The 23,815-nt window shown below is 31.5% G+C and overlaps 1 protein-coding gene and 1 long non-coding RNA gene across 7 annotated transcripts in view; one reads left to right on the top strand and one right to left on the bottom strand.

Annotated features, from left to right (window-relative positions):
• The first annotated feature begins 3,132 nt into the window (after positions 1-3,132).
• Positions 3,133-17,157, top strand: LOC141454183 (uncharacterized). Of its 3 annotated transcripts, XR_012458539.1 has the most exons (9): positions 3,133-4,120; positions 4,260-4,495; positions 4,609-6,347; positions 7,015-7,163; positions 12,843-12,925; positions 13,630-13,861; positions 14,628-14,820; positions 15,759-15,854; positions 17,018-17,157. It is a non-coding gene; the product is annotated as an uncharacterized lncRNA (long non-coding RNA). The 3 variants fall into 3 exon arrangements; XR_012458540.1 differs by lacking the exons at positions 3,133-4,120; positions 4,260-4,495; positions 4,609-6,347 and adding an exon at positions 6,644-6,914; XR_012458538.1 differs by lacking the exons at positions 3,133-4,120; positions 4,260-4,495; positions 4,609-6,347; positions 7,015-7,163 and adding an exon at positions 8,546-11,296.
• Positions 16,118-23,815, bottom strand: part of LOC141454167 (uncharacterized) — a 197,785-nt gene continuing 190,087 nt past the window's right edge. For 2 of the 4 annotated variants that reach the window (XR_012458511.1, XR_012458504.1), the window contains 2 exons: positions 17,608-17,745; positions 16,118-17,136 (listed from right to left, as the gene is read on the bottom strand). The gene's annotated coding sequence lies outside the window, so the exon portion shown is untranslated. The remainder of the gene's footprint in view (positions 17,137-17,607; positions 17,746-23,815) is intronic. The other 2 variants (XR_012458510.1, XR_012458507.1) reach the window with 2 other exon arrangements.

Here is a 23,815-nt window from a genome sequence, read left to right on the forward strand (position 1 = left end):
TTTTGGGGTAAACCTTTTTTATTTTTCAACATAGTCTCCTTTTAGGCTTATACACCTCGTCCAACGCTGCTCTAGTTTGTTGATCCCTTCCGAATAATAGGATTTGTCCAAGTCTGAAAAATAGCCATTCGTTTCTGCAATCACCTCCTCGTTTGAATAAAATCTTTTTCCCGCCAGCCATTTCTTCATATTGGGGAAGAAATAGTAGTCCGAGGGAGCCAAGTCTGGAGAATAGGGGGGATGTGAAACGAGTTGGAACCCTATTTCCATTAATTTTTGCGACCACAACTGCTGAGGTGTGAGCTGGTGCGTTGTCGTGATGGAAAAGGATTTTTTTGTGGGCCAATCGTGGGCGTTTTTCTTGCAGCTCGGTTTTTAAACGGTCCAATAACGATGAATAATATGCACCTGTAATAGTTTTACCCTTTTCCAGATAGTCGATGAGGATTATTCCTTGCGAATCCCAAAAGACAGTCGCCATAATCTTTCCGGCGGAAGGAACGGTCTTCGCCTTTTTTGGCGCAGATTCTCCCTTGGTAACCCATTGTTTAGATTGTTCTTTGGTCGCAGGAGTGTAGTGATGTATCCATGTTTCATCCACAGTGACGAAACGACGGTTAAAGTCCTGCGGATTCTTCTGGAACAGCTGCAAACCGTCCTTGCAACTCTTCACACGATTTCGTTTTTGGTCAAGCGTGAACAATCGCGGCACCCATCTTGCGGATAGCTTTGACATGTCCAAATGTTGATGCAAAATATTATGTACCCGTTCATTCGAGATGCCCACAGCACTAGCAATCTCACGCACCTTCACTCTTCTGTCATACATCACCATATCATGGATTTTATCAATGATTTCTGGAGTAGTAACCTCAACAGGGCGTCCAGAACGTTCAGCGTCACTTGTGCCCATATGGCCACTCCGAAAATTTTGAAACCATTTATAAACTGTTCTAATCGAAGGTGCAGATTCACCATAATGTTTATCAAGCTTCTCTTTAGTCTCCTGAGGCGTTTTGCCTTTCATAAAGTAGTGTTTAATCAACACACGAAATTCTTTTTCGTCCATTTTTTGAAAATCACTCGACTTCCTCGATTCTAACGAATGCCAAACACAAAGAAATAGACCGATCTGGCTGAAACTTGGTGTGTGTTCTTCCAAGAGATGCTACTAACTAAACATAACCTCGATACGCGCCAGTAGTGCTATCTCTCTGTCTTTGCACGGACTTTTCAAACGACCCTCGTACAATCTAAAATTGGCCTTAATGTTATCCATGTTATTAGCTGCTTTTTATAGTATTTCTAGCAGTTAATTTTAAATAAAAAAATCTGTTCTCATTGATCTTACCATTCATAATGACCTCCATATCCTTTTTATCCATTATCTAGCAAAATCCTGTTTTCCCGATTTTATGGTTTCATATCATTTTATAATACTTAACATGAATAATACTGAAGAATTATTTCAGATTATATTTGAGTAAAAAGAGTATATTTATAGAAAGTTTAATAAATACGTAAGTTGTGACAAGAGAAATTTGTGAATGCTCCCACCAGAATTCGACGGTATACTTATTAGTGCCTCCAATAAACTAAATTTATTTCTGGTTATTGTATGGTAATCTGGAGCATCTTTATTAGTTCGCTGTAAATGCTGTTTTGTTTCAGTAATCCGTTTGCAGTTATTCTAGTCTTCAATAAGAGCAATGTTTCAAGAGCTGAAAAAACTAAATTTAGTTTGGGAATTCTTCTTTGCTTACTTTAATTTCAGCTGGTATTGATTGAATATTGGACACATTTAAAAAATAAATAAATGTAAAACGCTATATTGAATAATCTAAAAGATAGGTTGAGAGGCTTTGTTCTAGAATGGATTGCGAAGTCTTCCTGCGGTAATGGTAAGACAAAATTAATAGTAAAGCTTAAATTTTTGGTATCGAGCTGAGTGAAGTTTTAAGTAAGTAGTAAGTGATATTGTCATCCGATATAAGTTTGACTGCAGTGCATTTAAGTACTAAGTCACCTTTGAGCCAATCTATTATCACTGTCAATGTATTTTCATATTAGCATAAAGTAATTGCAGAAGATTGAATTCTTTCTGTTGATTGAGGGATACAATGGATTAGGATGGCTGAGGAACTTGAGATACAATGTTAGATTTGTGACAACCTTTTACTCCACATCTTCAACTTATAAAAATCGTAAGTTTTTATTGATTTACTTATGGAAATTTTAGTTACGTTACATGTAAATAATGAAATATGAACACATCTTATGGGGACTTATTAAGAATTTTCCTCGCTTGTTGTACCAATATTATGGTCCCAATAATTATTAAAATAATTTCATAAGATTGGTTGGTTCTATTATATATAACTTGTGAAGAGAGTGGAATTTAAAAATATATTATTTTGGTATTTGCTCTATTTAAATCAATTAATAAATCAGAAATTCAAGTCCTTATATTTAACTTAAAGAAATTCGGCAACCTTATTAGAAATTCTATACATTCTGTTCTTACTTTAAAATTAGGAATGAAAAAAAGGCTCATTAAAAGCATGCCAGTTCCATCTAGCGGCGATTGCTTAAACTAGAAGGATGTAATTACATAGGAAGTAGTTCTAGTGATTACCGCTAGGTAGCATGAACATGTACTTTATACACTATTAAAATAAACATTAAATAACCTCCTAAGGTAACAACTGTCCGGTGGGCCACTAAGGTAAACTCAGTGTTGGGAAAACTACAGTTAAATTTGATGGCCAGTCTGTTTGTAACGTTTGTAATACTGATAAAGAGGATATCTTACATATAATATGTTAATGCCAATTATTCTCAGAAATTAGAAAATTGTGTTTCAACTCTTTGGACAGTAATTTTATTTTAAATGAATTTGTAATATCAAACTGTAATTTGGTGAAAATGCATAAACTATATAAGAACTTATGTAGATTTAATTTTAAAGTTTAGAAATTTTTGTATCTCGTTCCAGGGTTCGTTAGTACTTTAATTCCAATGCACTTCAGCGTTTTATTTATATTTTTTGTTTTCATTGTATTTCGCTATTGTTAACATTTCCAGATTTTTTTTTTTTATTGTATTATATTTTTCAGTTTGAATTATCATTTTTTGTTTATAAAGTTTATTTACTTATTAATTTAAAAGTATTATATTCAATTGTCTCGGTGAGAATGAAAGTGGCGTAAGTCCATTTTTTATTGAAATCAAGGTAACGACAGCTTTGTATTCTACAACAACTGTTTTGTTTAGAGTGACAATGCACTAAGTTCTTAGTGCACTTATTGGCCATCAGGAGAAGCACAAAGTTTTAGTACTTAATCAAAAGCTCATATTGTTGAGAATGACAGTGGCGTAGGTCCACCAGATTGTTTGTTTCTGTATGACTGTTTTCTTGGTGAAGTTTTTTGTCGTGTGGTGTTAATTAGTAAATTGTTATATGGTTTTAGTTTACTAAAAATTAAAAATAAGCCTTAGTGTTGGTGTTATTAGTTGAATTTTAATTTGGATTTTTTTTTTTTACTTTATTTACTTTCACAACTGCAATATATTTCTGCAATAAGTGAAGGTGATACATACAACATGCTAATAGATAAGTGCATGAATAGCATGAGGGGAGAATTCACCCATTGGGGATACTTCCAAAGAGGTACCGTTCACTATTGTGCACAGGCATTTACTTCATTTAGAATATCGCATGGCCACCTGCGCTTCAGCCGTCTTGGACAATATTCAGGCAATGCAGTAAGTTGGGATACTAGTGGATTGAGATGTGAGGTGATTGACGTGTGGAATTTAATATAACGGGATCTTACAGCTTTTGAAACATAAGGAACAAGGAAATCTCGGTGCAAGGTAGAGTTAGGGACATAGTGAGGAGCATTTGCGATTCGACAGAGTTTTTGACAGGAAGGATTGGATTTTGTAGATATTAGAAGCTTTGGCTGGCTATGTTAAAATAAGATCTGCTAGTAAAATGAGTCTCTGTGATGAGTCTTCTGCATTTTGAAGCATTGGTTTATGGAATAAAACCCTTAAAATTGGTTTTAAATGCCGCTTTGTTTAATCTTGCACCAGAAATGTTGGGAATGACAATGAAGTAAGTCACATTTTTGCATTTTCTAAAATAATTAAAAATCCTATTACGTTCATAATATGCACCAAAAAATTTGATTCTATGTAATAATAATAAAAACAAAAACAATAAAGATATTTTTATTATCTGCATTTTTTTACAGAGCAAAACACAAAACTCGTTTTATCTCACAACTGCTGAAAATGGATTTACGCCACTTTCATTCTCACCGGGACAATTATCTTTATACTAGATAAACTTCTAAGAGAATTTGAGGATCGAGAAGAAAGGAAAAGTAACCTAATTATTTTTAATCTACCTGAGGAGGATAGAGAAGATAATGAAGAAAAGAAAAGCAATGACAAAAATCAAGTCGAAATGCTAGTTAGATCCGCTGGGGTAAGTGAGTCTACTGTGCTAACTACTTTTAGACTAGGAAAACCAATTGAAAATAAAATTAGACCACTTAAAGTAATCTTGGAAAATAAAACGACAGCCTATAAAATATTCAGGCAAAGGCGGTTGGTTACTAATGTACCACAACTAAGGGACGTGCGTGTTAAAAAAGATTCAACGCCAATGGAAAGAGAGCTCTTGCGTCAATTACGGATCAAGTTGGAGGAAAGAATTAAAGCAGGAGAAACTGACTTAACTATTAAATACGTTAGAGGGCAGCCACAAATTGTAAGTAAAAAAAACTTTTAAATACCTTTTAAATTTGTTTGGAGAGTTGTGACAGAATTAATCTCTGAATTTACTCCGCGCAAGAAAATTTTCGAGTCAGACTACCCGAATTGGTTTTCAAAGGAGTTAATAACGTTAACTATGAAAAAGAAAGCAGCACATCAACAATATAGAATCTCTCTACTTCGTGAGGACTATGAGCACTTCTCTAAGGCTGGAAACATAGTGGAGCGGCGAGCAAAGCGGCGATGATAGCGAAGAGCGAAGCGGCGAAATCAAACACAAGTTAACATATGGGACCGCGCATAGTGGCGAGCAAAGCGAAGATAGAGTAACTCTATCTATTTCTAGTTTTTGTTTTTGCCGCTTCGCTCTTCGCTATCATCGCCGCTTTGCTCGCCGCGCCACTATGTTTCCAGCCTAAGGTAAGTGCGCAATATAAACAGTTAACTAAACGGGATTATGGATTCTATATACATGATGTAGAAGCAGCAATGAATGAAAGTTGTGATATAAAGGATTTCTGGAACTATATCAACAGGTAAAAAAACAATAATGCAATTCCAGATGCTGTTCACTTCAACAACAATTATTCTTCGAGTAAGCAAGATAAGGTAAACCTGTTTACTGAGTATTTCTCAAATGTATATAATAAGTCTGTTCCAGATACCGCGACCAATAAAGATATTTTTGAATTCAGTGAACATCTCAATGATAGAATTCAGCACTGAAGATGTACTAAGACAACTGTCTAATGTCAACATCAGGAAAGGTACAGGACCTGATTGAATAACATCTGCAGTATTAAAAAATTGTCAACTTGCTCTGGCTCCGATTCTGGCCTCATTATTTAACAAATCCTTAAAACATGGGATTTTTCCGGACATGCTAAAAACAAGTTTTGCAGTGCCGGTTTACAAATCTGGAGATAAGAGGGATGTTACAAATTATAGACCAATTTGCATTCAATCAGCAATTGTGAAAATTTTAGAAAAGTCTGTAACTGACATTCTTCGGCCTTTACTCGACAACCTCATCCTCAGTGAACAGCATGGCTTCCATTCTGGTAGATCGACGCTCACTAATTTGTTACTATTTGAGGACTATCTGCGGAGAGCCTTAGTTACTGTCAAGCAGGTAGATGCTATATATCTCGATTTCGCCTAAGCTTTCGATCGCTTCAATCATTCCAAACTAATTCAGAAACTATCCCATTGTGGAATTCATGGATCACTACTTGACTGATTTTATTCCTACCTCACCGCAAGGCATCGATCTGTTAAATACAAATCACTAATGTCACAAGAATTTCTGGTTCATCTGCTGTACTTCAAGGTTCTATTCTTGGCCCTTTTTTATACAAAAGTTTTATTAATGATATATCTAAATGTCTCAATTCAGTAAACTTTCTGCTTTTTGCGGACGACTTAAAGATTTATACTGCCATTAACTCTGCGGATGACTTTCTGCTCCTTCAAAACGCTGGACAAGCACAAGCAAGGCTATGGAACAACGGTAGATTTGTTGGCAACCTTTTACTCCACATCTTCAACTTCTTATAAAAATCGTAAGTTTTTATTGATTTACTTACGGAAATTTTAGTTACGGTACGTATAATTCAAGAAATATGAATACATCTTATGGAGATTTATTAAGAATTTTCCTTGCTTGTTGTACCAATATTATTGGCTCATAATTATTAAAATAGTTTCATAAGATTGGTTGGTTCTATTATACATAACTTGTGAAGAGAGTGGAATTTTAAAATATATTATTAAAGAATAAATAAATAAATAAATATAATTAACTTAAAGAAATTCTATAAATTCTGTTCTTACTTGAAAATTAGGAATGGAAAAAGAGACGTATTAAAAGCATACCAGTTCTATCTAGCGGCGATTGCTTAAACTAGAAAGATGTAATTACATATGAAGTAGTTCCAGTGATTACCGCTAGGTAGCATGAACATGTACTTTGACTATTAAAATAAACACTAAGTAACCTAACAAAACAACTGTCCGATAGGTAAAAAGATCATTCGGTTTTGTGCAAATATTGTGTTTACCTTGTGGCAAAGTAATAATTTGCTTTATTTATTAAATGTTCTTCACCCATGTTGATAAACATTTATATCGTCAGTATTTTAATAAGAAGTTTTCCTCTAAAAAAAAATGTCAAAGTTAAAATCACTGTTTACCTCATAATTTGATGTTTTTTTTATTTATGATTGATAGTTTTAAGTTGATGCAGCTGTAACTAACTCAGTGAGAATTTTAAATACCTCAGAAAACTGATTGTATTATCTATTTGCATTAAGCGATAACTTCCTAGGAAATAAGAAAACTTGTTTTTGCATCGTTACTGCGTTAAGGACTTTTTGCAGGTAAGCAACGTTTTTTGTGTATACTTTTATTCTTAATTACGAGTTGATGTGATTAGAGGTGTTTATGAAATTGACATATTTCCAAGACAGTTGATACTGATGCATTTTAAGTGTACGCATGTTATATGAAAAAGTTGATTTTAGTCTTCATTATTTTGTTTCATAAAAATGTTTCAACGGTCATAAGTAGGTAGATTTAGTTCGTAACATGTAAATAATTTTTGATCGTCTTTATTACTGTAAAAGTAAATTTCTAATTACGATTATGTATTTGGGGATTATGAACTTCCACGTAAATATTCACATTTCTCTCATTTAAAGGGGAGAGAAATCTCAATGAAATTTAAATTAATAACCGGTAGTTTTAAATTAAGAAAAAAGTGATTTTTTTCTAAATATTTGTAAATTACAATGAAAACAGTTGCTTAAATGATAGTTTATAAAATTTTTAATTTTGTTCTCAGCGTTCTTTCGACATTCTAATGGTAATTCTGAACTAGTTCAATTCAATATGATGAGATAACCATTGGAAAAAGTAGAAATCGTCTTCTACTTTCACTCGAACACTCCTGTTTTACATTTGATAGTCACTATTAAGGCTGATGGTAAAATATACATGTAGGTACGATCTTTTTTTAAAAGTAAGAGGTAAATAACTATAGAAAAAGTTAAAATTGTCATCTAATTTTGCATATTTGATAGTTAGTATTAAGACCAATGCTAGATTGTAATTGTAAAGTCTATCATTTTGGAAAAACAGAAAGTAAAAAGCAATTGGAAAAATTGAACTTTTACCCCAATTTCACTGTGATGCTGTGGTTTCTGTATACGATAGTTAATTATAAGGCAATGCTACAGGAATGATGCTGCTCCTGTATTTATTAGTTAATATTAAGGCTAATGCTAGACTGTTCATATTGGGTCAATCTATTTCGAAACACAATAAGTAAATACCATTGGATATAGTAGAAATTGCCCCCAGGAAGACTGCTGATCCACTTTTTCCAATGGTTCTTCTTTTTTGATTGTCAAAATTGATTGACCTAGCTTACTTAATCTACCCTTGGTATAAAAATTAACAGTCAAATACGGAAACATGAGTATTCTAGTGAAATTAAAAGTAATATTCCACCTTTTCTAACCGTTTTTACTTTCTATTTTTCAAAATAGATCGGCACAATATGCGGAATCTAGCTTTTAACTTAATATTTACTTTTAAATAAAGAAACAGAAGCGTTCGAGTGAAATTAAGAGAAAAGATCCACTTCTAAACTAGCCTTGGTCTTAATATTAACTGTTATATAAGTAAAAGTGTATTCTATTGTAATTGTGAGTCATTTTCATCTTTTCTAATCGTTTTTATTTCAAGTTTTTCAAAATATATCAACCTTGCTTACACAATGTAACCTTGGTCGTAACATTAACTGTCAAATATGAAAACATAAGTATTCCAGTGAAATTACGAGAAATGTTTCACCTTTACCTATTGTTTTTACTTCTTGTTTGCAAAATAGATCGGCACAATATGCAGATTCTAGCATTAGCCTTAATATTAACTAATAAACACAGGAGCAGCATCATTCCTGTAAAGTTGGGTGAAAAGATCTACTTTTTCCAATAGTTTTTACTTCTATTTTTTTAACAATAAACCGACCTTATATTTAAATTCTAGCTTTCCCTTAATATTGACTATCAAATGCAGAAACAGCAATAATCGAGTGAAATTTTGAGTAAGGTAACGTTCTGTAATCTTTTTTTTCTTCTGGTTTTTCAAATTATATCTACCCAACATGTACCATCTAGCATTGGCCTTATACGAGTATTAACCATCAAATACTAAAACAGCAGTCTTCCAGTGAAATTAGGAAACAATTTCTCCTATTTCAAATAGTTTTATTTCTTGGGTTTAAAAATAGATCGACCCAATAAGTTCAATCTATCATTGGCTTTAGAGTTAAACTATTAAATCCAGAAGGAGCATCATTCCTGTTAAGTTAGATGAAAAGATCTTCTTTTTCCAATGGTTTTTCTCTCTTGTTTCTCGAAATAGATTGAATTTTTCCATTAATTCTGAAACGTAACTTCTAATTAAAGTCTACCCTAGGTGTACGATTCAACTATGTCTTAGTTATTAAAACACTAAAGCAGAAATCTCATTATTTTCCTTAAACTAAATGACAATTGCTTGTTTATACATTCATTTTTCAGACGTAACTTCATATTCCGGTGTGAACATTCCACTTCTTGCTTCGTAATTAAATGTATAAAGCAGGAATCTTAATATTTGCATTTAAATTATTCAAGAATTTTTTACTTTTCCACTTATTTTACGATTGCAACTTGAAATGCAGGCAACCCAATGTGAACAATCTACTTTTGGCTTAGTTCACCGAAGGCAAAATCTCAATCTTTACAGTAACTATAGAAGAAATTTCCTTATTTTTACACTAATATTGCTATCGTAACTAAAAATTCAGACTACCCTGAGTATACATTCCACATCTACCCCGGTATCTCTTATGAGATGAGGGGTGGGCGGGGAACAATGGGCATTAGGATTGCCTGCGTTCCTTCCACCTTTTGGTGGAACCGCCCGTCTTAAACAATCTAATACATTCCACATCTACAAACTAGATGAGAATTCTGAATTTTTTCATTCATTCTGTAGTGGTAACTTCATATTCAGGCTATCCTGAATGTTTACATTTCACCTCTTGCTTAATTATGAAATGTATAAAGCAGAAATTTCAATCTATCCAAACAAACTAGACGATAATTCATTATTTTTCCTTTTATTTTGTACTCGTAACTTCAAATTCGGCCTTCTCTTTGTGTACAATCAACGTTTGGTTTTGATATTTATACAATAAAGTAGAAATCTCAATCGTTTTATTTTGCCATTAATTTTGCAATCGTAACTTCAAATTGTGGGCTACCCTGATTTACAGTCCAACTCTTAGTTATTAATACACTAAAGCAGAAATCTTATTCTTTTGCTCTCAACTAGAGAAGATTTTCTCAGTTTTCTTTTAATTTTGCAATGGTAATTGGGAAACTAGGCTACTCCGTGTATATGAAAAATACTCCTCTGTCTTAGTTATTAAAAGTATGAAGGAGAACATCGCAGACATATGCAGATTACTTATCAAGACAATTCCTATATCAACCGAATAAATAAAGTATAGTATAAGACTAAGAAAGCCTTTTTCTACCAACCATCAACCATCCAACCTGGGCCACTTGTATGCCCGATAATGCATTGATTATTTTAACGTACAAATCGCTGATTTCAATTAATTCAATTATATACTTTATGAACCAATTCCATAAAGTTTCTGTTTTATAAAAACTGAAGTGTTTCTGCTACGAATAGAAATGTGCAAACAGAAAGCCATTCACAAAGCTTGAATATAACAGCATATTACATGTTCTATGCTGATTAAAAGTTTTCCTTTAAAGATTTTACTAACTTACGCATTTTTTAAATGATTAGAATCGCATATTCATTCATATTTTACTTAACAATAATTATTTCGCAGTGGAAATCCAACAATGTCCGTGTTTTAAATTTAAATTATCGCGCCTCCCTCGTATAAAATACACTTCCAACTTCTCATTTATAAAATATTACTCGCACAGAATTAAAACAAAAAACATTTCCTTTTAACATGTACAAGATTACAATTATTTTCATTCATAATTTTTACAAATGTTAGACAATGCATTAATATTTTAGATAACACCATGTAACCTCCCTTACACAGTCTGCTCAGTCAGTAAGTGTAACGCGGCCTGGGGTGAGAAGTGAAGTCGAAATCCATACATTAATCTGGTTATTCTACCTCCGAGATGGTTGCAAGATCGAAACCGATAAAGGAAATAATAAAAAATTCGTCATACTACGGACAAAATTACAAGTAATATTACGCACTGTGAATGTAACCTCATGTTCATAAGACTTAAGTCTTTTAAGATTTTCTTAAGCCTTTACGAAGACCTGTAAAAAGTAAGGTTCGAGAAGTGTTAGTTCTATATCGAAGTGAAGTAACGAAAGCCACAAGTCAAGATTCTAAGACGAGGAAGATATGTATGATAAGCTTTCGAGATCTTTCCTTTTGTATTGGATTCATAAGGTATTTTGCTTATCCTCATTTAATGATATTAAGTAACCTATGCACATATTACACACAATTGTTTAAGTATTTTGGGAGAATCGTACCACGTTTTTGTTATTGTTGTACTTCGTATAATATAGCCAGTGTAAGAAAAAATAACAAGATGACAATGTGTATATATCATAATTATTTGGGCTTGAAAAAGGTGTGCAATATATCGAAACTTTGGTATTTATCCGTGATGGTGATTTCGGCAATTTAGATGAAAATTAAATGGCTTCATGGATAGGACTGATAAGAAGGTTACTAACTAACTGTATTTCGCTGGTAATGGTTTTTGTAACAAGAATAAAATGGATAGTAGTGCCAACAAGTAGGAATAGAATGAGAAGTACTTGCTGGAGCAATTGTGCGAACAAGACCTTCCCTTTTGTATTGGCTCCATAAGGTATATTGCTAATCTTTGTCATTTGGCCCTTTGATTTTTCACCTTTACTTTAATATCCACTAAGCAATCGTTACAATTCAATTACTTTTTCTTTCCCATAATAATTACGAGGTGTAGTAGAATATTACGATCTAGTAGAATATTATTCAGTTTTCAACGGAAATATTTGTTTTCGATAAATGTTTTTACGAATCGTCCAGTTTCGTGTGTGATGAAAATCAATAATGGAAACTCATAGAAAATTCAAATTTTGATATTTAGTTTAATGGCTCTTTTTGGCGAAAATGTTCCAATCTAACTACAAATTTACTGAATCTGATTTTTCGTATTATCTCTTGAATAGCATTTACGATTTCCTGGAAACAACGTACTTTCATTATGTTATTATGATCTAAGCATGTATTGAAACATTTCTCTTGAAAAATTGATAAAAACTAAAAACTCTGTAATAAATCAAAGACTGCTATAGCAGTTGGTATGGAGATATCTGTACTTTGTCAGAAATCGTAGGGTACTACCTTTCCAATTGTCAACGAATTCACTCTCCCCAATGAAAAATATTTAGGGAAATAGTATATCCTTTTTGGTTCGCATTGATCTTACCATTCATAATGACCTCAAAATCTTATGTCCTCCATCTAGCGAAATTCTTTCTGTGTTGTGCATACCATTGTTTTGGTTAAATTACAGTCTCATTTATTTAATTTTATGAATAATAATTCATCAGTAGTTATAGATATTAAATGTGTTTCTTTAGCTTTTATGAATTAATTGAAATAATTTTGAACAAACTTCCAACTATAAAAATCGGTTGACAAACTTGAAAAACTTATTATTTAAATTTATGACAGAGAGTAATTTGACTAAAACAAGTTTAGTACAACGTTAAATTGCAACGTAGGAGTAATTCATGTTAAAATAGTTTAATATTTTACAAAGCTACGAATACGTTCTAAAAGATTGATCTGTTTAAATTCTAAAATTTCAGCATTCATATTTCATAAATTCCTGAAAGATACAAGTTTACCTTAAACAAATGGTTGCGTTTTAATTGGCAGTATCATTGAATAGAATGTTTTTTAATTACAGACCAAATCTTTAAACTGTTTATTTCAGATTGAAAACAGCCAATAACTGCAAAACTGTCCATTAACTAAAGTGGAAATAAAAAAGACGTTGAGAAAACATAGATCAAATGAGTATGTACAAATAACTTTTGTTATGTTTGAATTGCTAAAAAAATGTATTATTTAGGGATGTATGTAATTTGCATGCTTGTATCGCGATCTTATTTATTAAATGATTTTTTGACTTAAAATGAAAATAAAAAGTATTATTTAGTAGGAGAGTAAATAAAACTCTTTAATTTGATAACAAAATTATTATTTAAAGATTTAAAGAGATTTATAATTTAAATAATTTCATTAATATTTCGAAATGAATCAATTACTAAAAAATGTATTATTCAGGTGTAATATATAACGTGCATGTTTATGTCACAATCTTATTAATTATATGCAATATTTAGTAGGAGAATAAAGAAAAACGTTCAATTTAAAAAATATATATATTTATTTCATAGCTATTTTTTCTTACATAAACTTAGTATTTTACTTTCTATGATAATAAAATATACAAATATAATTTAACAAAATACAAAAAGAAACTGAAAAACGCTTAAAACTAACAGGTTAACTTAATGAAATAAAGATATTTGAGTAAAAAACAAAAATAAAAGATTAGTTCCAAAAAATAGCAACCAGGTAGCAGTGCTGTAACCTTCCACTATATATACGTGAACAGCACAACACAATTCTCGTTAGTACGACTTGAGCCATGGAGGGGAGTCAGTCGCTCCAAACGTATCTTGTCTAGTCTAATATTTATCACTTTTATCCCATAGAATCATGATGTTGGGTTATGATAAGGGAGATGTCGCTTCGACGGTCGGAGAACAACTATTGTCTAGATCAGAGAGGTAAACTGGAGTCACAGTAAAATAAGTAGTAACCAACGTCGGGACAAAGAGTACGCAGTTATTCTTAACTTCCAAAGAGACTACCTGAGAGAGAATAATGAAGCTAATATTCTACAAAAATAAGGAAACTTTAAGTGCAAAATTGGTTTTAAAACAAGTAAGTTCTTAATCCTACATAAAATTGCATGTGCATGGCTGGAACACCTCCAAGTTCACTGGTTCTCTCTACTCAATATTTCTATGCAATATAAAGTATAAATGATATGTCCCTTTTAGCTCCAACTTTTTACTCTTCGTATTGCTCCCCTTCCTCTGCAGTTTTTAAGTAAAATTATTAAATTAAGATGTTTAAAACAATATTCTCCCCATAGGTATTTGATAAATTATCAGATTATGTTATTAAACTTATATATTAAAGTGATAATATGTACGATTTGTCTTATATATGCTCAAGGGTAGTGTGCTAAATTACTTTTCTCCTGGTTAACATTATGTAATACCAACCTGTAACGTAATATTAATTATGAGTTTGATTATGAAGCTTACTCAGATTAAATCTCCTTTACAACATTTCAACTTCTATGTGATAAATATATGTTCAAAACTGGTTATTCTGTTGCAATGTTAATTGTTTATTTTGAAGTCTTGGGTCCCATATAGAGGACTGTTTTAGAGGCCATGCCTCAACTTCATCTTATGTAAAATGTAGTATGTTTTTCTCATCATCCATTGCCTTTGCTCAAGGACCCTTCTGCCCTTCGCTGGCTATTCTTGATCATGGTCCTTTTTTACATCCAGCAGCATTCCCATATAAGTTGAGGTGAAAAACCTTTACTTTAAGTAACTGTCTTTATTTATTTCCTTACATGTTGAAAAATATAATATATCAAAACTTTGGTATTTATACATGATGGTGATTTCAGCTATTCAGATGAAACATTAAATGGCTTCTTAGTAAGATTGATAAGAAGTTACTAGCTCTGTATTTCGCTGGTAATGGTTTTTGACTACTTCGTAACAAGAATGAAGTAGTACCTACAAGCAGGAGTAGAAAGAGAAGTACTTGCTGGAGCAATTGTGCGAACAAGACCTTCCCATTTGTATTGGCTTCATAAGGTATATTGCTAATCTTTGTCATTTGGCCCTTTAATTTTTCACCTTTACTATAATATCCACCAAGCACTCGTTACAATTCAATTACTTTTTCTTACCCATGATAATTACAAGGTGTTACGATCAAGTAGAATATTATTCAGTTTTCAACGGAAATATTTGTTTTCGATAAATGTTTTCGAATCGTCGTGTGTGATGAGAGCATGTATTGAAACATTTCTCTTGAAAAATCATAAAAATTAAAAACTCTGTAATAAATAAAAGACTGCTATAAGCAGCTGGTATGGAGCAATCTGTACTTTGACAGAAATCGTGGGGTACTACCTTTCCAATTGTCAACGAATTCAGTCTCCCCAATCAAAAATCTTTAGGAATATAGTATATGCTCTTCGGTTCGCATTGATCTTACCATTCATAATGATCTCAAAATCTTATCTCCTCCATCTAGCGGAATTCTTTCTTTGCAAAATTATTGTTATGTGCATATTGTTTTAGTTTAATTACAATCACATTTATTTAATTTTATGTATAATAATTCATCAGTAGTTATTAATTGTGTTTCATTAGCTTTTAAATGATTTTGAACAAAATTGAAATTTAAAAATTAGTTAATATTGGTTGACAAACTTAAACCAATGATTTAAATTTATGGCAGTAGGTGTAACTTGATTAAAACAAGTTTAGTACAACGTTAAATTGTAACGTAGGAAATTCATTTCAAATAATTTAATATTTTACAATGTTACGAATACGTTCTAAAAGATTGTCTGTTAAAATGATTTTAAAATTTCAGCATTCTTATTTTATTTATTTCATAAATTCCTGAAAGATACAAATTTATCTTCAACAAATTGTTGCATCTTAATTTGCAGAATCAGTGAATAGAATGCTTTAAAGATTAAATCTATAAACTGTTTATTTCATTGAATAATGATTTTCAGATTGGAAACAGGCAATACTGTGAGCCAATAACTGCAAAACTGTCCAACAACTGAAGTGGAAATGGAAAAGAGGTCGAGAAAACATCGATCAAATGAGTATGTACAAACTTTTGTATTAATCAATTACTAAAAAATGTATTATTTAGGTATATGTAATTTGCATGTTTGTATCGCAATCTTATTAAATGATTTTTTCTTGTTTTTACTTTATTTATTTTCACAACTGCAGTATCTTTCTGCAATAATACAAGATGATAATAGGTAAATACATGAATAGCATGTGGGTAGAATTCACCCATTTTGAGTTTAAGTGAAAATAAAAAGTATTATTTAGTAGGAGAATAAATAAAAATCTTAAATTTGAAAAAAAAAGTTATTTATTTGCATATCTATTTTGTTTATACATAGATTTTTTTATTTTACAATATATTATACAAAAAAATATACATATAAATCAATAAAATACAGAAGAATTGCTTAAAAACGTTTAAACCTAACGTAAAAATGTAAAATAATGAATTTAGGTAAAAAAAAAGATAGTTCCAAAAAAATCCGACAGAGGGCGCCACTTACCAGACAGGTGAGAAAATAGTTCTAGAAGTGGCCACCAGGTAGCAGTGGTGTAACCTTCTCTATATATACGGCAGCAGCACAAATTCTGGTCAGTACGACTTGAGTGATGCAGGGGGGTAGATCGCTCGTCGATCCAAACATCTCTTACTAGAGTCTAGTCTAACATCCATCACCTCTCTCTCTGTCAAAGAATCATGGTGGGGAGATGTTGTCGCTTCGACGGTTCTCCCCACCCTGCCCCACCCTTCCAACGAACTTAGTTATATAGCCTCCCACAGCAAGATGGCGGCAGTAAACTCACCTGATCGGTAACCTCCTAGATCGCTCCAGCTGGTCTGCTGCTCTTCCACACTCTCACGACCTGTCGGCCATTGTTTAACCTTCTCTCTAGGTTTCCTTTTATACTTCTACCACTCCCTAGACTCTGTAACCTTCCTTTTAGGTTATCTTTTTTATTTTTACCTATTTTTTCATCATTTTCAACTGTATTAATAAAATATTATTAATTTTTTCGTTTATATTTTTACTTTTTTTTATATTATTTACCAGAATAAATACAAAAATAACTAAAATAATTTTTTAAGACTTTTTTATTCTGAAAAAAACATTTTTTTTTAAACATGCAATTTTTAATTGTGTTAAAATCATGCATATTACGTATAATAATTACTTACCTTTTTTTATAGATTCCCAACCAATGTTTGTTGATACATCACATTGGATTGATCTTTTACATCTTTTTCGCTTGGGCTTCCATTGATGAACAGTTTTGCAGGCAGTACTCTGGGTATCACCAGTACTAATTCTGAAAATCATTATTATTTATTGTAATTGAAATGTTGTAAGGAGTTTCACCTAGCATTAAGAAGCTAGAGAAAAACATGTATTACAATTTATGTATATTATAAAAATTAAATAAAAAAGACAGTAAGTAAACTAAAGAATTGATTTTTTAAAAAACCTTAAATCTTTTCATTCAATGATGATGAAAGATATTTCCAAAATAACACACATAATCTACTAGCATTATTATTACTGAATTATTTTTAAGAAAATGAATAAAAAAATTATAAGCTCGACTAAAAATAGTTCTATGTGATTGGATAATAATGGAGAATTCACATGCATGTTTGATGTTCAAGTTTTCAATTAAAACTTTACAATCAACAAAAATTACAACTTTTTTCATTTATAAAAAAAAATTAATTTATATGAAAAAAAGTTTAAGTTCTTGTTGTATCACTCGGAACATAATAAATAATAATATAAGACTTACCTAGATGCGAATCACTTCATATTTATGGTCGTGCTGCTGTAAGTATAGAAGGACCTTTAAAAATTCATTTCGGATAAAAGCTGAGCTTAACGGGGCTGCAAGTTGACAAAAAGCCCATTGATGTCAGCACTGCATGAACTGAAAAACATATTACATTAAACATAGGTAGGAGTAATACGAATTTGATTCTCACTACATTAATACTTCATTCAAAACGCAGAATTTATCAGTTTAACTAAACCTTTTTTTAAAAAACTTTTGAAATTTTGCTCTTTATCTTCTTAAAATAAAATTTAATAACAATCAAAATGTTTATCTATTTCTCGTATCAGAAGATGCTAGTTAGAAATCAATAAAGAAAGAATTATAATTATTATAAAGAACTTTAAACTGGCTGAATAAGAGTTTCATTTGATTAAATATTTTTCAGCATTCACTTTGATTATTAACTTTACATATTTATTAAATTAAATGAAAATAAAGTCAATAAATAGAAAAATAAATTAAATCATTTTTGTAAAGGCTTTTCTGTTCAGCAACAAAATTATTACTTTTTTTAACATGCAATTTTTAATTTTGATAAAAACATACATATTACGTATTATAATAATTACATACCTTTCTTTTATCCCAAACCAATGTTTGTTGATGTATTCACATTGGATTGATGTTTTACGTCTTTTTCACTTGGGCTTCCATTGATGGGTAGTTTTCCAGGCAGTACACTGGGTATCATCATTATTAATTCTGAAAATCAGCATTATTTATTGTAATTCAAATAATTAAAATGTTTTAAGGAGTTTCACCTAGCATTGTAAGAAGCCCGAGAAAAACATGTACTTATATAACTATTTATGTATATAATAAAAATTAAATAGAAGACTATGATTAAACTAAAGAATTGGTCTTTTTTTAAAAACCTAAATCTTTTTATTAGACGTTCAACTACTTGTGACTAATTTAGTCGTGAATCGCGATTACGTTTTACCAAATTCTGAACTTTACATTACCGACAGAAAGTTCTTATAGAAATCAAACTTGAACATACCAGCTAAAAATATTAAAAAACATTGTTGTCCCAAAACGTATACGTTCAATGAGTATAGAAATGAAATGGTAAAAATAGGTAGAAATTTGGCACTAAGGGTACGCTACAACGAATAAGTTGTACAATAACGATTTCTGTTGAGCATTCGCGAATTTCTCTCGCCACAACTTACCTATTGAAATTTTGTTTAATTCTAAAACTCTCCCTTAAACATAATAATAAAGTAATTCTTCAATATTATACGTGCTAAGTATTATAGAATGTACTCGTAAGACAACTGTAAGAGCTTCCTCTAAACAATAAGAGAAAAAAGGATTTCGCTAGATGGAGGACAAAAGATTTTGAGGTCAAAAAGGAATAGTGAGATCAATGTGAACCGAAGAGCATACTCAATATTCCTAAAGATTTTTGATTAGGGAGACTGAATTAATTGACAATTGGAAAGGTAGTACCACACGATTTCTGTCGAAGTACAGATTGCTCCATACCAGCTGCTATAGCAGTCTTTGATTTATTACCGAGTTTTTAGTTTTTATCAATTTTTCAAGAGAAATGTTTCAATACATGCTCTAGATCGTAGTAATATAATGAAAGTACGTTGTTTACAGGAAATCGTAAATGCTCTTCAAGAGAAAATACGAAAAATCAGATTCAGTAAATTTGCAGTTAGATTGGCAGATATTCGCCAAAAAGAGCCATTAAACTAAATATCAAAATTTAAATTTTCCATGATTGATTTTCATCACACACGAAACTCGACGATTCGTAAAAACATTTATCGTAAACAAATATTTCCGTTTAAAACTGAATAACATTCTACTTGATCGTAACACCTTGTAATTATTATGGGTAAGAAAAAGTAAATGAATTGTAACGAGTGCTTGGTAGACATTAAAGTAAAAGTGAAAAATTAAGGGGCAAAGTGACAAAGATAAGCAACATACCTTATGAAGCCGATACAAAAGGAAAGGTCTTGTTCACACCACTTGCTCCAGCATTTATCTCTCATTCTACTCCTGCTTGTAGGCGGCACTACTACCCTCATCATTCTTGTTATGAAATAGTCAAAAACCATTACCAGCGAAATACCGAGCTAGTAACTTCATATCAGTCCTATCTACGAAGTCATTTAATATTTCATCTGAATTGCCGAAATCACCAACCATACCAAAGTTTCGATATTATTTAACTACTTTTTTTTTCAAGTCAAAAAACTTATGATGTATACATATTGTCATTTTGTTATTTTTTCTAACACTGGCTATATCATACGAAGTACAATAACAAAAACATGAAATGATTCTCCCAAATAACATAAACAATTGTAAGTAGTACGTACATAGGTTCCATATCATGTCATTAAACAAGGTTCCTTTTTATTAAATCTATATCTGTTGATTTAAAGACTCATCAGTTATACTGTTAATGTAATATAAGTAGTCAATTTCATGTACAGGTCTAATCGTTCTACAAGCGAATTAAGCTTATCGTACTCATCTTCCTCGTCTTAGAATCTTGACTTGTGGTTTTCCTTACTTCACTTCGATATAGAACTAACACTACTCGAAACTTACTTTTTATAGGTCTTCGTAAAGGCTTAAGAGTTTATTAGTCTTATGAAAATGAGGTTACATCTGCAGTGCGTAATAATATTTGTAATTTTGTCCGTAGTAGGACGTATTTTTAATATACCCTTATCGGTTTCGGTCTTTCAACAATCTCTGAGGTAGTATAACCAATTTAGGGAAATGTCTTGGACTTCACCGATTTCCCAAGACCGCAATACACTAGTGATGGGCTATTAGAGCGGACTCGTTCCACTGGAACGAGTCCGATGGTGGAACGAGTTGATTCAAATCCCTATTTTAAAAAAAGTGATTCCGCCCCGCCCCAAAAAATTGAGGCAAATTAAAATGAAAATAATTAATACTGTAGTCGTTTACACTAAAATAAAACTGACTTAAGGCTACTATGTAGAAGTTCACTGACACATTCCAACTTGTAAGAGGAATCCACACCAAAATACAAAACCTGGCGAGCTTAAATACTGATGCTTGAAGAATAAAATAAGTTCGAAGGTTTTTTTAGAATATCAATTCTAAAATAATATTCATTTTATTATTTTGTTAATTTCTAAACAAAAGTAGGGGTCGATCTAAGACAGGGAGTCGAAGGAAAAATAATTTCGTACCCAATATAGCGAACCTTGCAAAGAAACACCAGGCACACCCATCTCATTAATTAAAAAGCAATGCTGTAGTTACTTTACTTATTATTTAATATTTTATTTTACATATAGAAAATACTGTGTGCCAAATCTTTAACTTAGCGGCTGGACGCTCTTTCTTTTATCTTCATTGGCGAAAGTTAAATCGTGTACATGTCATGACGACGATCAAAGTAATACTGAGCTAAAAAATAGTATTACCTAACTGGATTACTTACTGCTGTATCCCTCCCACTCTATCACCTACTTCACAAACATTCGTCGATTGGAAATGGGTTGTAGTTTAATATTCGTTTCATTTGAAAACAAAAAACATTATAACGCTTTCTCAAGATGTTTTTAATTTTTAAAAATTTGTTTTTGGCCATTACTCTTATAATATACGAAGAATTTCGAATAAAATATAATATACATACACAGAATGATCTAGAGTGCAGGTGGAGTCAGTCGTCGTTGTCATGGTGATGGAACCGTTTAACGACTCCGGCCCAACACCAGCAATTTCATTGGTTAAATCCACTGGAATTGATGGAGTCAAATCCGGAGTGATTTAAATCCTTTTGAAACCGGACTTGTTCCATTTTTTCGTTCACTGAATCTAGCCAATAGAAAATGCTGGAGCTGGAACCGGAGTCGTTAAACGGTTCCATCACCATGACAACGACGACTGACTCCACCTGCATTCTAGATCATTTGTGTTTGTACATTATATTTTATTTGAAATTCTTCGTATTTTACAAGAGTAATGGACAAAAACAAATTTTTAAAACTTAAAAACATCTTGAGAAAGCGTTATAATGTTTTTTGTTTTCAAATGAAACAAATATTTAACTAAAACCTACTTCCAATCGACGAATGTTTGTGAAATAGGTGATAGAGTGGGAGGGATACAGCAGTAAGTAAACCAGTTAGGTAATACTATTTTTTAGCTCAGTATTACTTTGATCGTCGTCATGACATGTACATGATTTAACTTTCGCCAATGAAGATAAGAGAAAGAGCGTCCAGCCGCTAAGTTAAAGATTTGGCACACAGCTTTTTCTTTTTGTAAAATAATAAGCTATTTTAAAAGCTTGATATTAATTCATAGTAAATAAATATTTCTTTCTTTATGAGTAATTATCATTTTGTTTGAAGGGTTATAATTTTTTTTTATGGGAATAATTTCCTACCCATTTGCGTTTTTCTTCTTGAATCAAGTTAACTCCGGTGGTCAAGCTAGATAACGACAAAACTGCAGTTGCTTTAATTTTTATATTTGACTAGCCTATTTTTGTTAATATTTGGTTACGTTGTTAATTTTATATTTATCAGATCAATTGGAAATTAGGGAACTACTTAATGTGTGTTAAAGAAATATAGTTTTGTTATTAACTGGAAAAGCTAACTTTTAATGATTTATTTAATTACAATGCGTGACGTTTGTACTAATGCATAGGGTAAGTACAGACTGGAATCAGTGAACGAGTTGTTGGAATCGATTCCAACCCTGGAACCGATTCAAATCCAACGACTCCAAACGCGGACTCGTTCTGCCCATCACTACAATACACTTACTGACTGAGCAGACTGAGTAAGGGAGGTTACGTATGGTGTTATCCAAAATATTAACGAATTATCAAATATTGTAAAAATTATGAATTAAAATAATTGAAATTTAGTACATGTTAAACGGAATTTTTTTTAAAAAAATTCTGTGCTAGTAATATTTTAGAACTGAGAAGTAGGAAATGTATTTTATACGACGAAGGCGCGAGAATTTAAGTTTAAAACTCAGACATTGTTGCATTTTCACTGCAAATAATTATTGTTAAGTAAAATATGAATGAATATGCGATTCTAATCATTTAAAAAATGCGTAAGTTAGTAAAATCTTCAAAGGAAAACTTTTAATCAGCATAGAACATGTAATATGCTATTATATTCAAACTTTGTGAATGGCTTTCTGTTAGCACATTTCTATTCGTAGCAGAAACACTTCAGTTTTTATAAAACAGAAACTTTATGGAATTGGTTTATTGAAATCAGCGATTTGTACGTTAAAATAATCAATGCATTATAGGACATACAAGTGGGTCAGGTTGGATGGTTGATGGTCGGTTGAAAGGGGCTTTCTTGGTCTTATACTATATTTTATTTATTCGGTTGATATAGAAATTGTTTTGATAAGTAATCTGCAATATGTCTGCGATGTTCTTCTTCATACTTTTAATAACTAAGACGGAGGAATATTGTTCATTCACACCGAGTAGCCTACATTCCAAATTACCATTGCAAAATTAATAGAAAATGGAGGATATCTCCTCTAGATTTGTGCAAAAGAATAAAATTTCTGCTTTAGTGTATTAATTACTATGACAGAGATGGAATGTAAATACAGAGTATTTACCAGAATTTGAAGTTACGATTGCAAAATTAATGGCAAAATAAGGAGTATTCATCTTGTTTGACTGGTACGATTGAGATTTCTGGTTTATACTATAGATAACTAAGGAAGTTACGATTGCAGAAATTATGGAAAAATGTTTTTCTGCATTATTTTGCTACCTTTCTCATTCAATTGTTAAAAGAACTACAAGATAATTTCTTATTTATCCCTCCATTTTTCAGACGTAATTGACGTTACGTATACATTTCAGACTTATGTTTAAAAAGATTTTAAACTTACATGCGTACACTTAAAATGCATCTTGTATCAACTGGCTTGGAAACATGTCAATTTCATAAACACCTCTAATCATATAAACTCGTAATTAAAAATAAAAGTATACACAAAAAATGTTGCTTACCTGCAAAAAGTCCTTAACGCAGTAATGTTGCAAAAACAAGTTTTTTTATTTCCTAGGAAGTTATCGCTTAACGCAAATAGATAATACCAAAAGTTTTCTAAGGTATGTAAAGTTCTCACTGAGTTAGTTACAGCTGCATCAACT

This window comes from Rhodnius prolixus, unplaced genomic scaffold (genome assembly GCF_049639745.1).
Source record: "Rhodnius prolixus isolate KJV_2025 unplaced genomic scaffold, Rpr scaffold_9, whole genome shotgun sequence".
NCBI lineage: Eukaryota > Metazoa > Arthropoda > Insecta > Hemiptera > Reduviidae > Rhodnius > Rhodnius prolixus.